This window comes from Sinocyclocheilus anshuiensis, unplaced genomic scaffold, assembly GCF_001515605.1.
Source record: "Sinocyclocheilus anshuiensis isolate Anshui unplaced genomic scaffold, SAMN03320099.WGS_v1.1 scaffold205, whole genome shotgun sequence".
NCBI classification, from domain to species: domain Eukaryota; kingdom Metazoa; phylum Chordata; class Actinopteri; order Cypriniformes; family Cyprinidae; genus Sinocyclocheilus; species Sinocyclocheilus anshuiensis.
The window spans coordinates 1,352,639-1,360,829 of NW_015536497.1; positions in this window are offsets into that span (position 1 = coordinate 1,352,639).

Genomic DNA, 8,191 nt, shown 5'->3' on the forward strand with positions numbered 1-8,191 from the left:
GTTTTGACTAAAATGTTTAGAATTTTGTTTTAATTTATAATGAAATTATAGGTTTTTCCTGTGTCCTTTATATCAATTTTCATCCGGTTACTCTCTTTTTAAAACTTTACCAAAAAAAACTATTCCTGCAGAGAGTGCATCATTTTGGTAGGACAACAAAAGCACCAACTTCAGTCAGAATTAGCAATGGATAAGCAGAAATCTGTGATGTTTTGACTGTTGGTTTGTCTCATGTGTAAAACATTATATCCTGTTACAGAATCATTATGACAGTACGTTTAAAAATATATCAGAACTACAAGGAATTTTTGTAAAACATACCTATACAATTAATTGCAGTTTGCAAACTAGTGGCAGTAAAATGCCAACAACTTGTATTGCTTTCCACATAAATAAATTATGATTACAAGGCAGGCTATTTGTGAAAAAAAAAAATGCTTTTTGCATGATTTCTTGCTCAATACTATGACCTCAAAATGCTTTTACCATAGTGCATGATTCATAAACTAATACAGGAAGGACCCTTTAGTGTTTTATGTTTGTTATGATGGAAATTTAGAAGAGTTTGTATTGTGTTTTAGAGTTTTGTGGTTACCCTTGTGCTGAAGAGTGGCGCTTGTGCTCATGATGCATGTTGTTTTACTCAATAAGAATCTATACTAATGGCAGTGCTAAGACCAGTCTCTTCTTACTTGCTCATCTCATGTTACATAGAGTAATAAATGTAATTGTCTTTCCAAACCAACATGATAGTACAACAAACAACGTGATAAAACGAGTAAGATTCACATTCATCTGTTTTGGATAAAATTCAACATGCTTTTAGTGTTAATTTTATCAGCTATTTTCATTTTAGTCTTAGTCTTAGTCCCGGGCTAAAATGTCCTTGTTAGTTTTTATATTTAGTCAACCTTATCCTATTTAGTTTTAGTCTAGTTTTAGTCGACTAAAAGTCTCAACATTTTAGTCTAGTTTTAGTCCAAGAAAATCTAAAGTATTTTAGTCTAGTTTTAGTTGAAGAAAACCTGAAGTATTTTAGTCTAGTTTTAGTCAATGAAAACTTGACATTTTAGCAATAAGATTATTATTAATTAACCGTACAGCAGTATTAATTTTGGCAGACATTTTTAATTTAGTCTTAGTCTTACTCAAATTTACATTTTAGTTATCATATTTAGACAAACTTGTCCTGTTTTTGTTTATTCAATGAAATGTATGAGCATTTTAGTCAGGTTTTTTAGTCAATGAAATATTTGTCACATTTTCGTCATTCTGTATAATGGTTAAACTGATAAAAATTATTTTTTTCTCTCAAAATTATAATCGTAATGATTGTTGTCATTTGAGAAATGTACTTTTGCATTTCAGGTATTGCACTGTCACCAGTACAAATCAGTAGAATGTGGACACATACATGGTGTATTTTACCTCATCTAGTGTACTGATTTATTATAGGCTTTTTATTATATAAATCAACACCAAATACTTATGCAATCTCTCTGTCTACATTATGAAAACAGCTAAAACAAACGAAAAATATTATAACAGTGACATTTCTAGTAATTCCACTAATTCCATAATTGCAATAGTCTATTTCTCTATTAAAACAACAGCGATTGAGTAAGTGTATTTATTCAGCGATCACAATCGCAAACAAAATAGTTGAGATCTCATGACAGAACACAGACCGGCTGAATGACGCTTTCATTTAGATCGCTAAACTCCAGCTTGTTTGTTTTTCAGATCATCTGCGGCAGCGCTTCCGCAATGAGGAGTGAGCGCATGCGCATGGTTGCCAGATTGCTTAAAATAAGAAAAACACAGCGGGCAGAAAATGTATGAATTTAATTTGGGGATTAGAACTCTTCATATCTGGCAACTAGGGATGGGCGATACCACTTATTTTGTTTTCGATACGATACCGATATTTTTCAAGGCAATATCGTCGATATCAATACCGATTCGATACGTCTGAACTAAACTTTTACATTATGAAATGTATTAAATTATTAAATTGCTAAGAATAAAATGGGTAATGATAAGCACTTAACGTTATGTTTCAAATGCATTTTAACATTCAATACGCCTTAATTTTAACTTATTAGGTTATATTTTTGTTTACACATGGTTCAAATATGTTTTTTGTTTACACATGATTCAAATCTATAAATACTACAGTTGAACTACGGTCACTTTAGTAAAACCATGGTTCATTTTCATAAGGGACTGCCAGTGACCGGCTGTTGCATGCATAAAATGCAACCTTTTTATTCTGACAGTGTATGATTTCTATTAACATTACAGAATAGAACATGATCAATATTATCTTTCAACGTTCAACATTCAACGTTCAATTTAAATAACTGTAATTGCACAAACTATGCAGGCTACAGTTTGTTTATTGTGAAATAACTCTGTCCTTCTGTCCTCTGATAAGCATTGTTCAGGGCTGCCGTTCCCAAAAGCTTTAATGCTTTCTTATGATACTTTTGGGAAAAGCAGCCCCGTGAGTGAATGCTCTCTGTGATTGATTGGTTCTGTCTTGCAACATTTGCGTGTCCAGATGAGCACGAAAATAGTTATATCCTACACAATTACTCGCTAACAAAGGTTATTCGTCCAATTCAATGCATATTGTACGATTTTTTGTTGTTGTTAAATTAACAAAATCGCTGGTAAATAAAACACACCTTAGTATCGATATTTTTTGTTTGAGTATCGATACTTTCGATATATCGATATATCGATACTTTGGATCGATACGCCCATCCCTACTGGCAACCGCACTCATGAAAGCTCGCATAGTAGAGGCGTGTAGAGCAGTCTGCAATAACATTTTGTCTCCTTTTTTGATGAAAATAAAAAGAGGTTTTTGGTACATTTTTTAAAAATTTTAGTCTCGTCTTATTTCGTCAACGAAATCGCATGTTGACATAGTCTTAGTTATCGTTTATTGACCTTATTGTCGTCTCGTCTTTGTCTGTTCTTAGTCATGGTAAAACAGCTCATCAACGAACATTTTTCGTCATAGTCTTCGTTAACGAAATTAACACTATTTTAGTGCCACTCACCGGACATTTCTTTTACAAACTGAAAAGGTTATCAGACCCTCTGTTATACTGCCATAAGAGTCACAGTGAAAGAGAGTTCACCAAAACTCAAAATAAGTTAAATCCTCAAAGTTTAATTTAGAAAATAACACAGCGCACTTGTTCGACAATCTAGTTAAATGTGTGCAGACCACATACTGCTATGGTACAAATGATCAGAACACGGTCTTTCTCTTAACAAGGCCTGTGTCTAATGGTTTTCATCAGTGCCAGACAGTTCTTGAAATAACTCTCTCATGTTGAAAGAAAGACTCACAGCTTTTTTTCTCCTCTGTGTATCTCAGAGATAATTTTCACAGATAATGAGATTTGTTAACTTGGGAGATCAATAGAAAACATTTCCGTCACACACTTGAGGTATTCAGCCAATCACAACGCACTGGATAGCTGGCCAATCAGCGTACACCTCGCTTTTCAGAATGATGAGCTTTGTAAAAATCGATGAGTTTCAGAAAGGCGGGGCATAGAGGAGCAACAATAATGTACATTATGTGGAAAATAATGCGTTTTTTGAACCTTAAACCGCATAAACACATTGCATTACACCAAATACACAACATAATGTTCTTTTTAGCAACGTCATATGACCCCTTTAATGACTTAATTGCTTTTGTACAGTAGAATGTGTGACACAAATTAGATGTTTTTAGTAAAATCTCAATATAACAGTTATTCCAATCTGTTTTATGTAGTTTTTAAGTAATTCTACAGCAAAAGCTCAACATTAGTCAGTAGAACAACAATACTTAATAAAGCCTTTAATATATTTTTTTGTACCTAAGAAAATGATAGGTGTATATATAAAGGTTATTTCAATTGTATTTAATGAGCACAGAGGCAAAAGTAATCAATAGCCAACTAGTATTAAATTGAAAAACTCAAATTCAATCCAACAAATTAAAACCGAGAGTTAAATAAATTTGATCATTTGTTAATAGTAAATTAAACTGAAAACCATCTGGAAACCAAACTCATGTAAAACTAAAAAGATTTTTAAAAAGACAATCTTCACCTTTCTGTTTATTGGAAGTGTGATCATACGAGAGCTGCTAACAGATGGCATAAGTCATCAGGCCAGAACACTTCAGCGGAGCCACTTGAGGAGCATTGGTTCACTAACCCGCGGGAGTAACACCTCAGGAGGAGTGCTGCAGATGGACTGAAGGCTGAACCCAGCGCTATAGATGCCTGTCTCAAACCAAAAAAGTTTGTCCCCCCCCCCCCAAGGGATACCTGCCTTTGTATTTAATGGGGTCATTTCTCAATTTTTTTTTGCTCACAGATGGTGCTCGTCTCTGATTAAACAGTTAGAGCTTTTTAAACTGTCAGATAACTATGCATTTGAAATTAAAACTGCATCTATATACTGTATCTGACTATGGATATGTGCGTACATATTACTGAAATGCTGTGAAGGTGTCATGCTGTTGTGCGAGCTATAGGAGTTATTTATTCATTGTTTTGGAGGCAACATGAAGCCACTTTCTCCTGCGGTGTAGTCAACGTCAAGGTCATTTTAAAGTTTAGCCCTCACTACCACTTTCTCTGAAAGGTTTTACACAACAACAAGCCATTAATCTTGATCTGACTTTAGACATTCCGTATCCGTTTGTTTAGAATATGTAGGCAATATTAAGTATATGCATGTCTGTACTATATTTTTGAGTATTTTTTGTGATTTGCAACTCTTGTGTTGAGCTGAAAATACATAAACTAATTTACTTATTTTCTTTACTTTATTGTCCTCAAAGGCAATTCTTTATGTAGACAGCAGTATACATACATTACACATACAGCAACACAACACAACACACATGAAACCCACCTTTATAATGAATCATTTAAAAACATGATTGCAGCAGGTATAAAATAATTCTTATATCTATTTGATTTACACAAAGGGAGTTTAAATCTCCAGCCAGAAGGATGCAGTTGAAATTCAGTATGCAATGGGTGGGCGACATCGGAAAGGACTAACTGGCCCTTCCTAGTCACCTTATGATCATAAATTTGTGTGATAGTCCTTAAGACGGTCCCCACTATCTTGCTGCACATTTTAACTATATTATTAAACTTACTCCTATTCTTTACATTCAGATTGCCATACCAACAAATAAAAGAAAAACTTAAAACAGATTCAATAAAACAAGTGTAAAACATATTCATAAATGAAACATCCATATGAAAAGTTAAAAGTTTCCTACAGTCAAACCAAAATTTATTCAGACACCTTCAACATTTCACACATTATCACAGTTTATTCGCTATAATTTAGAAAATGGTAATAAAATATGACAAGAACTCAAGAGTTAAACTATGTCAGATCAAATTCATCTTGATAATGTCAGATAACACTTAAGCAAAACATGGTCAGGTCAAAGTGTCTGAATAATTTTTGGTCCCAAATTTTTATCAATTTTACTGGTAGTTACTGACATTTTTGGGTATAATATGTCAGAGTCTACTTTATGTTGCTATCCTCACTTACGTAAATGAACTATAGTGTCCTGGACCCAATAATAAAAAAATATCGAAAATGATATCTGGTGTCTGAATAATTTTTGGTTTGACTGTAAGTTTCCTAATTTGGTGTTCCCAGTCAAAAATGACCGGCCTTTTAAAAATTGTTTGTAAATCTCTCGTTAAGCTATATTATCACCAAATCTTGTATCCTTTTGTCAGCTTGTTTTCTTTTAAATAGCACAGGTTTAGTATTTCTTTTTGAAACTGACTGGTCATAGGCCTCATTGATCCTTCGTCATGGCCATGAAGGCCACCCTTGAACTTTTTGTTTGTCTTTTTGTCTCATTAGGTCTGCCAAAATCAGCCCTTCAGTAAGTCTCTCAATTGGCACTCCAGATGCCCGTTTCTCAGCTGGTCCTCCAGACAAGGGGTTCCCAACCACATTCCTGGAGACTCCAAAACCTGAAATGGGTGTGTCAGACAAAGGAGAGATGCAAAATGTGCAGTGTTGGGGGGGCTCCAGGAACACGGTTGGGAACCACTGCTCCAGACGCCCATCTCTCAGCCGGCCCTCCAGGTACCCGTCTATCAGCCAGCCCTCCAGACATTGGCAAGCCAGCCGACACTCCAGACGTTCTCAGCCTGTTACCCATCCAGGTGATTTCAAGCCAGCTAATCCTCCTGATGATCTCTAACCAACTGATCTTGCCTGGGGTTAGATTTGTCTGCTTGGATGTGATGGTCTTCGGCTCCACCATGGGGATCTCCTGCTATGCCAGCTTCTCCTGTGCCTCCATGGTGTTCTCCAGCTCTGCTGTGGTGGTCTGGAGCTTTGCTGTGGTGGTTTCCAGTTCCACATGATTCACTGTGGTGGTTCTCAGCTCTGTCTGCTCAGCTGAAGGGGTCTTCAATCCCGTCTCTTCAGCCCTTGTGGTCTTTCAGCTTCATCAGCTCTGATATGGTAATCTTCAGATCAACTGTAGGGATATCCTGTCCTGACTGTTTTGCTGTGGTCTTCTGCTCCTCCATGAGGGTCTTCACCTCCATCAGGTCTGCTGTAGTGATCTTCAAATACACTGTGGAGTTCTCCTTTACTGACTGCTCCACCCATGGGGGTCTTTGGTCCCGTCAGCCCCACCCTGGCTTCTTGCTCTGCCGATTCCACCCTGGCCACCTGCTCTGCCCTGGCCTTCTACTCTGCCTACACCGCCATGGCTCCCTGAGCTACCCAGATCACCATGGCTCCCTGAGTTGCCGGTACTGCCTGGAGCTTTCCTGTCCTAACTCTATCTCCCTGTTTACCTGCCACAGTTCCAAGACTTATTTGGAAGGTATTTGGTACAACACAGATAATGAAATCGAAGAAATTTTTCTGCGATTATGAAAGCTGTTTGCGTAGCTTGTCAGTGAACTACGGCTGTGTGTAGTAAATGCTGTTCTGTCTGAAAGCACGTGAAAATACCACATTTAATAACATGTTTTTACTCCAAACTCACTTCATAACGTCAGTCGAATATTTGAAATAAATCCTTCTGTGAGATGATGTGGCTTCTTACCCAGAATAAGGCACGCAACATATTTCATAGTATTCTAAGCAGTGATAAAGGCTATGTCGATTAGCATGGCATTATTATATACTTTATTATAATAAACATTATAATAAGACAAACTCAGATAAACCATATATTGTCGTAGTCGTTTATTAGTCACGTTGAATCAATGAAAGCAGTTAAATCTTCTGTTTATTCAGCAACCGCTATAGGGATTTCCTGATTTCTTCTACGGGGCGTATTTGGAGTTTCCACGCGAGAGCGCCCTCTGGCCTTCGGATGGAGATTTACAACTGATCACAGAACCGTGCTTCACTGAAAGATACGCATGACAATCGCAGCTTCTGCCTAATCGCGATTTGTCGCCTTTGCGATTTAATTTCGATTAACTGTGCAGCCCTAGTGGCATGGTATGGAAAAACCCAAGGCCACATGCAGTCACGACTGAATCAAAATGCACCTTGAAGATTCTGAGGCAGATGAGACTAAAATGTAATTATTTGGCCTCAACACCAAACGATATGTCTGGCAGAAATCCAATACAGCTCACAATCCAAATAACAGCATCCCTACAGGAAAGCATGTAGGTGGTAATATCCTGGTTCTCTGCAGCAGGGACCGGAGCACTTGTCAGGATAGAAGGAAAAATGGATGGGGCACAATACCATCAAGTACCTGAGGAAAATCTGCTGCCCTCTGCCAGAAAGTTGTCAATCGGAAGAAGGTTTACATTCCATCATGACAATGACCCAAAGCACACAGCAAAACTGAGCACACAATGGTTGAAGGAGAAAAAGGTGAATGTCCTTGCAGAGCCCAGACTTAAACCCCGCTGAAAATCTGTGGAATTGTTGAAGACTGCAGTCACCATCAAATTTAACTGAACTTGAGCATTTATGCAAAGAAGAGTGGGCAAATATTGCAAAGTCTACAGTAGATGTGCAAAGTTAGTAGAGACAGAGACAGATCCCAACAGACTAAAGGCTGTAATTAATGCAAAGGTGGTTCAACAAAATACTGACACAAGGGGTTGATCCTTTTTCCAACTCAGTGATTCTGTTTTATACA